The sequence below is a fragment of the Anomaloglossus baeobatrachus genome, chromosome 7, assembly GCF_048569485.1.
Source record: "Anomaloglossus baeobatrachus isolate aAnoBae1 chromosome 7, aAnoBae1.hap1, whole genome shotgun sequence".
Lineage (NCBI taxonomy): Eukaryota > Metazoa > Chordata > Amphibia > Anura > Aromobatidae > Anomaloglossus > Anomaloglossus baeobatrachus.
In genome coordinates this window covers 207,694,047-207,708,913 of record NC_134359.1, presented here as the reverse complement: position 1 = coordinate 207,708,913, position 14,867 = coordinate 207,694,047, and positions in this window count along the sequence as shown.

Sequence of the window (14,867 nt, the reverse complement as noted above, 5' to 3'; positions counted from 1 at the left end):
CCACCACCGCCCTGGTAAGCCATACCCAGGGGATTCAAATGCGCCCATGGCTACACCCCTGAGCCACAGCATTGCCAACCCTCCTGAACAGCAGCACCCCCTCCTCCAAGCTCACAGCATCACCCTTCCTCCTGTGACCTTCCTGAGCCACTCCACTACCGCTGCTCCCCCTTGATGAGCATTAGGATTAAAGGTAAGGTGTCGCGCTTTTTATTTTTGTATTAATAATAATGATTATGAAATCTAGTATTTTTAATACAAAATTAAACTCACTGTTTATTTAGTTTTTATTTAATTCTAGTGTTACTGAAGCACTGGGGGCTGCCATGCTGGATTTGATGTTTGTAACGACAGTTACTCACCTCCTTTATGGCAGCCTCCTGTGCATTCACTCTGATAGTCAGACTGCGACCTATACTTAATACAGGAAAGCTCCCTGCTGTGACATGGACGCGCCCCCTGGGCTGTCCAGATCACAGTAGAGGGAGGAGATCGGCGCCATCTTTGTGCAGCTTTTTATGTAATAGACACTGCACTCTCTTGTTGATAAAATGAAGACAAAAAGTTTTTTTCTTTGCAAAAAAGTGATTATTTATTTGATGGCGACAAAAGATGGTGGACGTTTCGGCCCAACGGCCTTTATCATGTATAGTCGCTCCACACGAGGGCTGTTTCAGAAGAGAAGAAGATAATGGAGCAGGATGGAAGGAGTACCACCAAGAATAGTTTATGATACAAGATTTTCCAGAGGATGAAGTCTAGAAGCAGGTTAGATTTCCTTTGGCTGGAAGGAATTTGTGTACATGTATTCCAATGGAAGAGATTTCCAGCTTTTATCTTTATATATTCATGTGAATCACATAGACGTTTGGGTGGTTGTAAGAGAACATGTAGATAAACACCATCTGATAAAGGCTCCTGCAGACTTCTCTCATGTGGAGGAGGAGGTTTTAGACATTGGTGGGGTGGATATTTTCCTTCTGCACGCCACCTTCCCAGGATATGCTTCTAGACTTCATCCTCTGGAAAATCTTGTATCATAAACTATTCTTGGTGGTACTCCTTCCATCCTGCTCCATTATCTTCTTCTCTTCTGAAACAGCCCTCGTGTGGAGCGACTATACATGATAAAGGCCGTTGGGCCGAAACGTCCACCATCTTTTGTCGCCATCAAATAAATAATCACTTTTTTGCAAAGAAAAAAACTTTTTGTCTTCATTTTATCAACAAGAGAGTGCAGTGTCTATTACATAATACGTTCTGGGACTATTGACCCCACACTAGCACCTCTAATGAAACCATACTCTAGCTGAGTGCACACCAATACCCTATAACTCTGAGAATCTTTGTGCAGCTCACAGCTTATGCTGTGTGCTGCACTTTCCCCCTGTCACCCGTTCGGCCTGTGTGAGTACCAGCGCTCTTCCCCCCGCCGCCGCTGCTACCTTCACCGAACACCCCCCCGTCCCCTTCCCACGCCGCAGCCACTACCCACCCCCCACTCTCCTTGCCGCTGCGGGCAGGGGCATATCTACCACAGTTTCAGAGGTCGCCATGGAGGCCTGGCTGCATTATTATACATGGAAGCCTGGGGTGGGGAGGCTGGCTGCATTAGTATGTATGGAGGCCTGGGGAAGCTAGCTGCATTATTACACATGGAGGCCTGGGGAGGCTGGCTGCATTATTATACATGGAGGCCTAGGGAGGCTGGCTGCATTATTATACATGGAGGCCTGGGGAGGCTGAGTGCATTATTATACATGGAGGCCTGGGGAGGCTGAATGCATTATTATACATGGAGGAGTATGGGGCTGCATAATACAAAATGAAGGACACCTTATCCATGGAATATAGAAGTGCAATATACATGAAGGAGTATGGGGCTGCATAATACAATATGAAGTTTTATGGGGTTGCGTTATAATACCTATAGAACTATGGGGGCTATATTAAAATATATGGAGGACTATAGAGCCTACCTTATACATGGACTATGGGGGTGCATTATAAAACATGGAGGACTGTTGTGCAGTATAATATATGGAGTACTATAGGATGATTATAATATATGCAGAACTATGGGGTGAAATATAATACATGGAGAACTATGGGGGTGCATTATAATAATTGGAAGGCTTTGAAGGTGCAGTATAATATATGGAGGACTATGGGGTGAATTATAATACATGGAGAGCTATGGGAAATGCATTATAATACATGGAGGTGCATTCTAATATATGAAGGATTATGTGGGGGCCATTATAGTATTTGGAGAACTATATACAAGGGGGGCTAAAGATACAAGCAGGGGATGGGAACGTTTTGTGCTGAGGAAAAAGGTTATTTCCCTCAGCACCCAGCTTTCCCATGCTCTAATATGAGTAAGCTGGGTGCTGAGAGAAAGATGTATAGCACAGAATGGGGAAGCTGGGTGCCGAGGAAAAGATGGATATCAGAACATAGGAAAGCTGGGTGCTGATGGAGGGATTTCACATCATGGGAAACCTGGGTGCTGAGGGTAAGAGCCAAGTGTCAGTGTCATTATCCCATACCCCAAGTGTCGGTGTACGTGGAGAGGTGGGGGGACCCAGGTCTGAACTTTGCACCGGGGCCCATCAAACTCTAGTTACGCCACTGGATACACATCATACACACACACAGACACATTAGAGATATTTCTAATATTGGGAAGCCGGCAACAGCCTCATTCATCTCTTCCGCTTGTCTCCATCCAGCTCCTCCTGGGTATGTGTCTGTGCCATGCTGATTGGTGGCCATCACTAACAGACATGGCCGTACACAGAGCACACTAACACTGCTGTATATACATCACAAGAGAGGTTAGGGACATACATATTACTGGGGGGCATACATATTACTGAGGAAAGGGGTATACAGCAATGGGGGCATATAGCTCCAGAGGGGGATCATACAGCTCCAGAGGGGGGCAGTGGTGGGGGGACATGCAGCTCTGGGGGTACACAGCACTGGGGTGGGGGGGACATACAACTCTGGGGGTATAGTAGTATGCCGCCCCCATATTCCTCCATATAGTGTTATGAAGGCCCCATAGTCCTCCATAAAGCATTATGTAGCCCCCATAAGGCACTATGAAGCCCCCATATGGCACTATGCAACCCACATATGGCACTATGCAACCCCCATATAGCACAGTGCAGACCTACAGTGTGCAGCATTAGTCTCTTCCCCTCCCCCACACAGTGTGCAGCATTAGCCTCTCCCCCCTCCTCCACACATACAGTGTGCAGCATTAGCCTCTCCCCCCTCCCCCACATATACACAGTGGGCAGCATTAGCAACACCCACATCTTTCTTATGAATCTTCAACTCTGCAAGCCCTTACCTGCTCTGGTGCCACCGCCATGCTCCTGCTCCTCTGGTCCCCGCGGACATCCTCCTGCTCCAGTGAGCCTCCTCTCACTTCTCCTTGTTCCCCCGCTGCTTTGGTCTCATCAGCGCGTCCACTGATGTCACTCTGACCTCTTAGCAGGTGCTCAGTGGTGACGTCACCACGCTCCGCTGCAGAAATGTCCGAGGCTCAGAGCGCCGACAGAGGACAGACACTGCAGAATGGTGAGAGAGGGAGCACGCTGCTCTGTGAGCACGCTGCTCTGTCTCTCATCATTGCTTTCAATTGTATAGGCACCTACGATGCTGATACAATTGAAAGTGCGATCCTCGGCGAGGGAAGAGGCCGGTGCCAGCACTGTCCCCCTGCCAGTGCGAGTGGGCCCCCCGGCAGTCCAGGGCCCCGGCATTTGACCGGGTTTGCCAGGTGCTGATGCCGGGCCTGCTTGGATTATCACCCTTTTCTTATGTGGGCATTAGTTTTTCTTTATTAATTGTTTAGCTATTGTTGCAGCAAATTTTCATGCTCCCTTTTTGAGGGCCATCATTTCCCCATGTTTTTTTCAATGTCCTGTTATATATATGTAGAGCCAAGAGTTTCTTTAATGAACATATTTGAGGGGTTGGCTGCAAATTTAGTAAAGGATTCTTGTTGTGACTATGGTGTCATGAGGATTTTGTTCTATAGTGTCAACAAGCATCACATATTTAGTTAACCAAATATATAAATATTACATTTTATAAAAAATATTTATTTAGTTATTTTATTTTTTAGTACACCATTTTAGTCTTATCATCACTCAAAGCTTCATATATAGATAATATTCCCTGTATTTGGGGTCCAGAAACATGTCAGCTAATTTACCACTAAATCTCTCTCCCTACATATATATACAGTCATGGGAAAAAAATGTTGGCCCCCTAATTTGAAATCTTTCCCAGAAATGTATTGCAATTATACATTTTGTTATTAACATGTTTATTTTCTTTGTATGTACTGTAACAGAGCAAAAATAATGAAAAAAGGAAATTTGGACTTAATTTTTCACGAAACTCCAGAAATGGGCAAGCAATGAGTCCGAATCAAAATCCCATTGAACACCTATGGAGAAATCTTAAAATTGCTGGGGAAGGCAGCCTGCAAATATTAGAGATTTGGAATTCTCAAAAGGGTCAGTGTGTGGCAGCAGAGAGTTGGCGATACTGCGGGCTCGTGGGGTTTCGCAGTAGTGGGCACCATTGATCTGCCAATGGACGGCAGGCTGCTTTGAATCGCCAATGGGTGATGCGATGGACTTTAAGAAACTGGCCACGAAGGCAAATCTGTACATGCACCACCTCAGAGGCCATTTTCTTAAAGTCGTTGCCGCACACTGCCCCTCTTGAGCAGCGATACCCCCTCCTCCAAGGTCACAAGCAGATCAATGGTGCCAGCCACCATGACACCCCACGAGCTCGCAATATTGCCGATCCTTCGCACACTGACTCTCTTGAGCCATGACACCCCCTCCTCGAAGCCTGCAGCTTCACCAATCCTCCTAAGCCGCAACATCTTCTCCTCCAAGTCCACAGCATCGCCTACACTGCCTCCTGTGACCTTCCTGAGCCACTCCACCACTACCACTTTCCCCTGGGGAGCTAATATAAGAAGCAATAGGATTATAAGATGGAACCTCATTTTAACAGTAAAAATTTATTTTTCCTATTTTGCTCTTTCAAATTTTATTGATATATTTAAGGAAAAGGAATAAATAATCAAAGTTACATATTCTACGTACTGAGGTCTATATTATCTGTTCAGTTTCTTGTTAATGGCAGTATGTAAGTCATTATTATCTTAAGGCCGCTTTACACGCTGCGATATCGTTACCGATATCACTAGCGTGCGTACCCGCCCTCATCGGTTGTGCAACACGGGCAAATCGCTGCCCATGGCGCACAACATCGTTCAGAACTGTCACACTACTTACCTGCCTAGCGACGTCGCTGTGACCGGTGAAAGACCTCCTTTCTAATGTGGCGGTTCGCTCGGCGTCACAGCGACATCAGTAAGCGGCCGCCCAATAGAAGCGGAGGGGCAGAGATGAGCGGCCGTAACATCCCGCCCACCTCCTTCCTTCCTCATTGCGGGAGGCCACAGGTAAGGTGAGGTTCCTCGTTCCTGCGGTGTCGCACATAGCGATGTGTGCTGCCGCAGGAACGACGAACTACACCGTTACTGCAGCAGCAACGATAATCGAGATTAGGGGGGGATGTCACCGATTAGCTATTTTCAACGTTTTTGCAATGATTCAAAATCGCTAATAGATGTCACACGCAACGACATCGCTAACGCGGCCGGATGTGCGTCACAAATTTCGTGACCCCAACGAGATTGCTTTAGCGATGTCATAGTGTGTAAAGCGGCCTTAAGTCAGTAGCCCAGAATTCTGTTGTGAAAAGCTTTAAAGCGTTGAGACATATTTGTGCAAAGTGCAGTTTTGCAACTTTTTTAACTTTTCAAGCCATTTTTGCAGTGCTCCAACAGAATGATACAGTGGCTTGGTGATAACAGCTAGTCAAATTTGTGAAAAGCTGCAGTGTTGCATGCATGTTTCCTGAGATAGATTTCTGTTGAGGCACAAACAAATGTGCATGCTTCTTTATATCTCTTCTGATTCATTAAGAGATGTGGTGTGCGTCTGAACAAATATGGTCTGTCATTACGAATTGAGGTCATTGTGTTTTGAAATTTACACTAAAGGTGCTAATTTTTTGTTCTATGGCTTAAGACCACTTTACACACAGCGACATCGCTAGTGATGTAGCTGGTGAAAGCACCCGCCCCCGTCAGTTGTGCGTCACGGGCAAATCGCTGCCCGTGGCGCACAACATCGCTAGGACATTATACTTACCTGCCTAGTGACGTCGCTGTAGCCGGCGAACCGCCTCCTTTCTAAGGGGGTGGTTCGTGCGGCATCACAGCGAAGTCACATGGCAGCCGTCCAATAGAAGCGTAGGGGCGGAGAGCAACCGAAAGAAAGTGACGCCCACCTTGTTGCCAGAGGACGCAGGTACGGTGTTGTTTCTCATTCTTGGGGTGTCACACGTAGCGATGTGTGCTGCCTCAGGAACGACGAACAACCTGCGTGCTGCACCAGCAACGATTTTTGGGATTAGATCGATGTGTCAACGATCAACGATTAGATGAGTAATTTTGAATGTTAGCGGTCGTTCGTGTGTTTCACACGCAACGACGTCGCTAACGAGGCCGGATGTGCATCACAAATTCCATGACCCCAACGACATCTCGTTAGCGATGTCGTTGCGTGTAAAACCCCCTTTAGTGTATTACTTTTTGCTTTGTTTTTGTTTTTTTGTTTTTTTACAATGCAGATGTATAGGCTATTGACTTATACCATTAACACATATTTATTTTGCAAATCACTTAATTTTGATAACACATTTGTAGCACCCCTGAGGTATCAGGTGCCACAAAATATGTAACCAACAGTGGAAACTCAAACCCTGGAATACCAGTGCCAGTAAACACACCAGAACCATCAGGTACATACATAAACTTCAATGTCTAGCCTTGGACTCTGCCTAGTAACAGATTAGAGGGATAGCCACTCATAGGTTGGTAACCTTCCAATCTGCTAGGGAGAGACCAAGAAAATGGGCGGAGCTAAGTCTGAAAGTAGACAGTTGCCAGCTGACAGAGTCAGTCAGTCAGTCAGTTGGAGGAAGGAGTTAAGCTTGAGAGGACGTAAGCAGAGTGAAGGAGTGAGGTCCAGTCAGGACTAGTGAAAGTGTGGAGAAAGCAAAGCGTTTAGGTGGAAAAACTGAGAAATCTGCAAGAGTTGAAAGAGGAGAGGAGTTGCTGTGGAGTAAGGCGCTGGTACTGAAGGAACTGAAGGTTGCCAAGGAGTGCTGGACCAGTACTCACAGAAATCAGCACAGGCGGGGTGCAGCACCTTTAATGATAGTACGCATCAAGCTACCTGTTAAATCTCCCAGGTGAGGGGATCATCAGGGTCTGGAGCAAAGCAGCAATGAGGGGACCTGGGAACAAGGACAGGAGTCCAGCCCATTAAAATTGTCCAGGCTGCTTGCTATACAGACCAATACTGAGAAGCAGAGGGGATCTCAGGAAGCTTTAGGTGATGGGGACCCACCAAAAACTGTAGTTGTGTACAGAGGTAAACTCTACAGGTCACCAATCTGCACAGGGAACAAAGGGTGAGGGAATACCTGAGAACCAGCACCTAGCGGGCACTGAACCAGCATAGTGAGTAAATAACTTAAACTGCGGTTCCTGTATGGTCTGGATTATTCCCCTGTACATGCCCCCACAAGTCCCATTGCACAGAACTACTACTCTCATCATCTACTGCTGGGACCTAGAGAACAAGAACACCTGAGCTGTGTGATACTACCAGCCCCAGCAAGATCACGCAGTGGTGGCCCCCTCAAAATAGCCACAAACGCCAAGTGGCGTAATCAAAAACTGATATTTATTTTATTTTATAATTTTTCCCCCCTTTTATCTGATTGACCCCCAGAGTCATGGAATCGGGCAACGGCCATGTCCACGACTATTCCGCTGCGCACCACATGCCCGGGACCGAGTATCCCACTGCCCTGGGGGTCACACATTTTTCCCTTCCCCCATGACAGCACCACCAAAGAGAGAGGTCCACCCATCTTCGGACAGGAAACCCACTGAAATAAAAGGGCGGTACCTCTCCACCGCATAAGTTCAGTTTCCTGTCCTAAGATGGCAGACCCAGTACTGGCTGAATTCTCAGCTGGTGAAGAAACGGCGGGTCCGGGGTGAACGCTGGGAGTACGGCTTACCTGCCGTGGCAACTGAGCTCGTTCTGGGATGCGTTCCCTCAGGGCTGGCTCCCCCTGTGGTGACGAGGGCAGGCATTGAGGTTCCAGGAGGTCCCTCTGCTAGGCACTGTCCGGGTCTCTGCACCCACTGGTGGGAACCACGGTTCAAGCTCGCCGGATGAAGATCTGAAGACGCTTCTGGGTAATTAGCACCCACCAGGCATCCCTTTGGCCGGCGGTTCGAGCGCGCCGGAGACAGTTCCTTCTTCGATGTCGACAGTCACAGCTGTGTGACTTCATGTGCAGGTGACTGGCCTCAGCGTCTGCATATGCAAGCGGCCTGCAAGATGGCGACACCTGTGTAGGAGATCCAGGGATGCTTTACATATAAAAGGATTGCGTTTGGGGTAAGTGGCACTTTTTTGCCCTTTTCCAGAAATGGAGGACCAGCTGCAGTAGCAGCAAGCACCAGTTGCCGTCACAGTGCCAGTCGCCGCCGCAGCCAACTCAGCAGGTGGAGGAGAAAAAGCTGAAGCACCACACACGGACAGGCGGCACCTGCTCCAGCAGCCGTGCCAGCCAGAATTCCTGGTGCAGCCTCCAGATCCAGTACATTCCTCTTTGTTTCTGCAGAGGGTAAGTGGACTTCGGTTCCTCCTGCTAATGTGGTCTTTTTTCCTTGTTTTCTCATATTCCATAGGGAGCTCCCTGGCAGAGGTTGTCCAAGACTAAAAATAGAGAATGTGTTATGTGTAAGTCCCTGTTACCACCTGGGGTAGAGAAAAAATTATGTAGGCGTTGCATTTTGGAGTCTGTCAGAGATGAAGCCCCAGACTTCGCCTCTAGTTTTTGGACTATGATACAGATGGAGTCCCTTAAAGCCATGTCCCACTTTCACCCCAAAGAGTCACAGAAGGTTATGTCTCAGGACATAGACTTGAAGAAATCTTCTGAGTCAGAGGGAGACTCGGCTTCTACCTGCTCGTCACCTTCATTGTCATCCTCTTCAGAAGGGCTGGAAGGAAGACCTTGTTTCCCACAAACTGAGGTTAACAGGTTGATTAAGGCAGTTAGATCCACAATGGGTCTGGTGGACACTCGTGAGCCGGAGTCCCTGGAGGACCTCATGTTTGGGGGCCTGGAGCGTAAGAAGAGACGCTCCTTTCCGGTTAATCACAGAGTTAAGGGGGTGGTAGAGGAGCAGAGGAACAAACACAACACAAGAGCTACACTATTATCTGCTTTTAAGAGAAAATACCCCTTGGAAGACTCAGAAGCCGCTTGCTGGGACAAGAGCCCAAGAATTGAATCAGCAGTAGCTAAAATGGCTAGGAAGTCTTCCCTTCCATTCGAGAATCTTGGCTCCTTAAAGAATCACTTGGATAGGAAAGCAGATGGCTTTCTAAAAGGCTCTTGGGAGGCATCCGCAGGTTCCCTGAGACCAGCTGTTGCCGACACCTGCATGGCCAGATCCCTCATGGTATGGCTGCAACAGTTAGAGGCCCAGATAAAAAATAACACACCTAGAGACAAGATTCTTTCCTCCCTACGTTTTATGAAAGAGTCAGCAGCCTTCCTGGCAGATGCGTCCACAGACTCCATTAGGCTTTTAGTAAAATCTGCAGCACTGTCCAACTCTGCCAGGAGAGCACTCTGGCTTAAAAGCTGGCCGGGAGATGCCCAGTCTAAAGCCAAACTTTGTACCATTCCCTGTGGTGGAAACTTCCTTTACGGGGATGCCTTGGATAACATTTTGAAGAAGGCTACAGACACTAAACATGGGTTTCCCCAGATTTTCTTCACAACAATTCCTGCATTATTCTTTTCGTAACAGAATATACCCCAAAAAGAAATCATCCAGTGACCAAGTCACCTGGAGAGACCAAAAAAAGGAAATGCTCCAACTTCAAGTTTGGTGATCCCTCAAAGGAAAACAGAAAATCAGCCCAATTACGTCATATCCCAGGTAGGAGGAAGACTCTCCTACTTTTCCCAGGCCCTGGGAGAAGATAATAGTAAGCAGCTGAATTATGGACATAGTTCAACATGGGATCAAGTTAGAATTTCACTCGACCCTCAAGGGGTCCCTAATTATAACATCACTCAGCGAAGCAGAGCAGAGACGCCTTGCTCTACAGAAAAATGTATTAGGCCTCATCCGCAAAGAAGTACTGGTGGAAGTTCCCAGCAGCGAAGTGGGCAAGGGATTAAATTCCCCTATTTTTCTGCTCTCAAAACCCGATGGCACTTACTGGACGATAATAAATCTGAAGAGATTGAACAAACATCTAATACATCGTCACTTCAAGATGGAGTCAATTACGTCAGCAATATAAATGCTATTTCTGAATTGTTACATGGGAGTGTTAGATCTCAAGGACGCATACTACCACGTCCCCATTCACCCAGCACATCAGCAGTTCCTGAGACTGGCCCTCCATTGGCAAGGAGGGATAGGTCATTTTCAATTCAGGGCTCTTCCCTTCGGACTGTCCATGGCCCCACAAATATTCACCAAGCTGGTAGCAGAGGTGATGGCTCACATAACAGAAAGGAACGTACTCATTATAACTTACCTGGACGATTTTTTAATAGTGGGACATTCACAACATCATTGCAGTGCCCAGATCCAGATGGTGATCAAAATACCAGAAGATCTGGGGCGGATAATCAACCTGAAAAAATCCAGGCTGCAGCCCTTGCAAGTTCAGTCCTTTCTGGGGCTGCTTCTAGATTCTCAGACCCAGCTGTGCCGTGTCCTTGTAGAGAAGATCATCCATATCCAAACCTTGGTGTCCTCCAGGCTACGGGAGCCAATCACATCCCTCAGGAAGGTATTGTCCTGTCTGGGCTCTCTCACATCCTGCATCCCAGCAGTATTATGGGCACAGTTTCACACTCGTCCCCTACAGTGGTAGATATTAAAATCCCAAAGGGGGTTAAGGGGATCCTTAGAAGGAAGTATAGAGCTTCCCCTCCCTGTCATAGAATTCCTTCGGTGGTGGTTTGACGCAACAAATCTCTCAGTGGGGGTTTCCTGGGTAATCCACATAACAGACACCATAACTACGGATGCGAGCACCTTTGAGTGGGGGGCACACCTGAGGCAACACATAACCCAAGGGAGATGGAATCGTCATGAGATCAGAGTTCCTCTAATCTGAGGGAACTATGGGCGGTGGGACGGGCCTTCAGACAGTTTCTGCCTTATTTACGGGTTCGCCAGGTCTGTCTTATGTCTGACAGCAGGGTTGAAGTGTCCTATTTGAACCATCAGGGAGTAATAGGTCTCTTCCCCTTATGAAGGCAGCTCAGGACATATTGTCCTTAGCAGAGAGTCTTACCATCTCGCTTTCGACCCTGTATATAAAGGGGGTGGTAAACGTAACTACATATTTTTTGAGTCACCATTCAATGCAACAAGGGGAGTGGTCTCTAGACCAGGATATTTTCCAGATGATCCATCTCCTCGCGAGAAGCCATGGGCAGTAGACGCCTTTCAGATTCATTGGGGCTCGGGCCTGTTATACTCCTTCCCTCCGCTCATTCTCATATCTGCAGTTCTCTGGAAGATCAGGGAGGACCAAACAAGGGTTATTCTGACCGTCCCCTATTGTCCCAGGAGGCCATGTTTTTTTTGGCTAAAAAGAATGTCTCTTTCGGACCCCTGGGTTTTTCCGGACACCCTGGACCTTCTCTCTCAGGGCCCAGTTTTTCATCCTCAGGTTCCAGGTCTGCATTTGACGGTCTGGAATTTGAGAGGGACCTGTTAGCGAGCCAGGGATTCTCGGAGAATCTGAATACTACACTATTAAAAAGTAGGAAGCCTATTACCACTAAAATTTACGGTAGAGTTTGGAACAAGTTCCTTTCCTCCTCTGGGGAACTTTCAGTTGGGGAAGTTCCTCTGGGTTCCATTCTAGAATTTTTTACAAAAATTACTAGAACTGGGGTTAGCAGTTAGCACTCTTAAGGTCCAGGTTTCGGCTTTAGTGGCCCTATACGACTGTGATTTAGCATTTAGCAGGGAATCATTGGGTCAGAAGGTTCTTAGGATCCTGCTAGAGGACTGCTCCGGTTACTTCATTAAAGATTCCTCCTTGGGATCCAAATTTAGCATTGGATTCTTTTACAGGTTCCCCATTCGAGCCCCTAGATCAGGCTTCCCTAAAGATATTCACTTTAAAAACGGTATTTTTAGTTGCAGTCACATCAGACAGGAGAATAAGCGATCTACAAACTCTAGCTGCCAACCCTCCTTACACACTCATTTCAGATGATGGAATAACCTTGAAAACAGACCCTACCTATTTAGCCAAAGTGTCCATATCATTTCATAGATCCCAGGAGATATTCCTCCCTTCCTTTTTTCCCTTCCCCAAAAATCAGAAATTGGAAAGACTTCATACTCTGGATGTACGAAATACACTAATTCAGTGCTTAGAGTCTACCAGGGGGTGGAGGAGGAGTCAGGCACTGTTTGTTTGCTTCCAAGGGGTCAGGGAAGGGTTAGCGGCTCTAAAAGTACCTTAGCTAGGTGGGTCAAAGAAGCAATTAGTCTAGCTTACACCAGCCAAAATGTTCCAGTTGCTAAAGGCATTACAGCTCATACCACCAGAGCAGTCTTGACTGCCTGGACTGAAAAGGCTGAGGTACCTATTGATCTAATTTGTTAAGTGGCTACTTGGTCATCCCCTTGCACCCTTTATAGATACTACAGACCAGATTTGTCTTCCACGGTGGATTTATCATTTGGTAGAAGGGTTCTACGGGCGGTGACCCGTCCCTAAGCTTGAATCTATCATAATCTCTCTGGTGGTGTTGTCATGGGGGAAGGGAAAAATCAAACTTATTTACCGGTAATGTTTTTTTCCAAAGCCCATAACAGCACCACTACTTCCCTCCCTATTACCTTCCTTATATACAGTGCCTACAAGCCTACAAGTAGTATTCAACCCCCTGCAGATTTAGCAGGTTTGATAAGATGCAAATAAGTTAGAGCCTGCAAACTTCAAAAAAAGAGCAGGATTTATTAATAGATGCATAAATCTTACAAACCAACAAGTTATGTTGCTCAGTTAAATTTTAATAAATTTTCAACATAAAAGTGTGGGTCAATTATTAATCAACCCCTAGGTTTAATATTTTGTGGAATAACCCTTGTTTGCAATTACAGCTAATAATCGTCTTTTATAAGACCTGATCAGGCCGGCACAGGTTTCTGGAGTTATCTTGGCCCACTCCTCCATGCAGATCTTCTCCAAGTTATCTAGGTTCTTTGGGTGTCTCATGTGGACTTTAATCTTGAGCTCCTTCCACAAGTTTTCAATTGGGTTAAGGTCAGGAGACTGACTAGGCCACTGCAACACCTTGATTTTTTCCCTCTTGAACCAGGCCTTGGTTTTCTTGGCTGTGTGCTTTGGGTCGTTGTCTTGTTGGAAGATCAAATGACGACCCATCTTAAGATCCTTGATGGAGGAGCGGAGATTCTTGGCCAAAATCTCCAGGTAGGCCGTGCTATCCATCTTCCCATGGATGCGGACCAGATTGCCAGGCCTCTTGGCTGAGAAACAGCCCCACAGCATGATGCTGCCACCACCATGCTTGACTGTAGGGATGGTATTCTTGGGGTCGTATGCAGTGCCATCCAGTCTCCAAACGTCACGTGTGTGGTTGGCATCAAAGATCTCGATCTTGGTCTCATCAGACCAGAGAACCTTGAACCAGTCTGTCTCAGAGTCCTCCAAGTGATCATGAGCAAACTGTAGACGAGCCTTGACATGACGCTTTGAAAGTAAAGGTACCTTACGGGCTCGTCTGGAACGGAGACCATTGCGGTGGAGTACGTTACTTATGGTATTGACTGAAACCAATGTCCCCACTGCCATGAGATCTTCCCGGAGCTCCTTCCTTGTTGTCCTTGGGTTAGCCTTGACTCTTCGGATAAGCCTGGCCTCAGCACGGGAGGAAACTTTCAAAGGCTGTCCAGGCCGTGGAAGGCTAACAGTAGTTCCATAAGCCTTCCACTTCCGGATGATGCTCCCAACAGTGGAGACAGGTAAGCCCAACTCCTTGGAAAGGGTTTTGTACCCCTTGCCAGCCTTGTGACCCTCCACGATCTTGTCTCTGATGGCCTTGGAATGCTCCTTTGTCTTTCCCATGTTGACCAAGTATGAGTGCTGTTCACAAGTTTGGGGAGGGTCTTAATTAGTCAGAAAAGGCTGGAAAAAGAGATAATTCATCCAAACATGTGAAGCTCATTGTTCTTTGTGCCTAAAATACTTATTAATACTTTAGGGGAACCAAACAGAATTCTGGTGGTTTGAGGGGTTGAATAATAAATTACCCTCTGAATAAACTTTTCACAATTTAAAAAAAAAAATAAAAAAAGAAATAACATTCTTTTTTGCTGCAGTGCATTTCACACTTCCAGGCTGATCTACAGTCCAAATGTCACAATGCCAAGTTAATTCTGAATGTGTAAACCTGTTAAATCTGCAGGGGATTGAATACTACTTGTAGGCACTGTAGACATGAGGTGCTAGTCCTAGTTGTTTTACGGTGTTGGTGTTGGTTTAATTCATATTGGGGTTTTTTGTTTGGTATTCCTCTCTTGCTCTGTAACTTAACTGATGCGGTGGAGAGGTACCGCCTTTTTATTTCAGTGGCTTTCCTGTCCT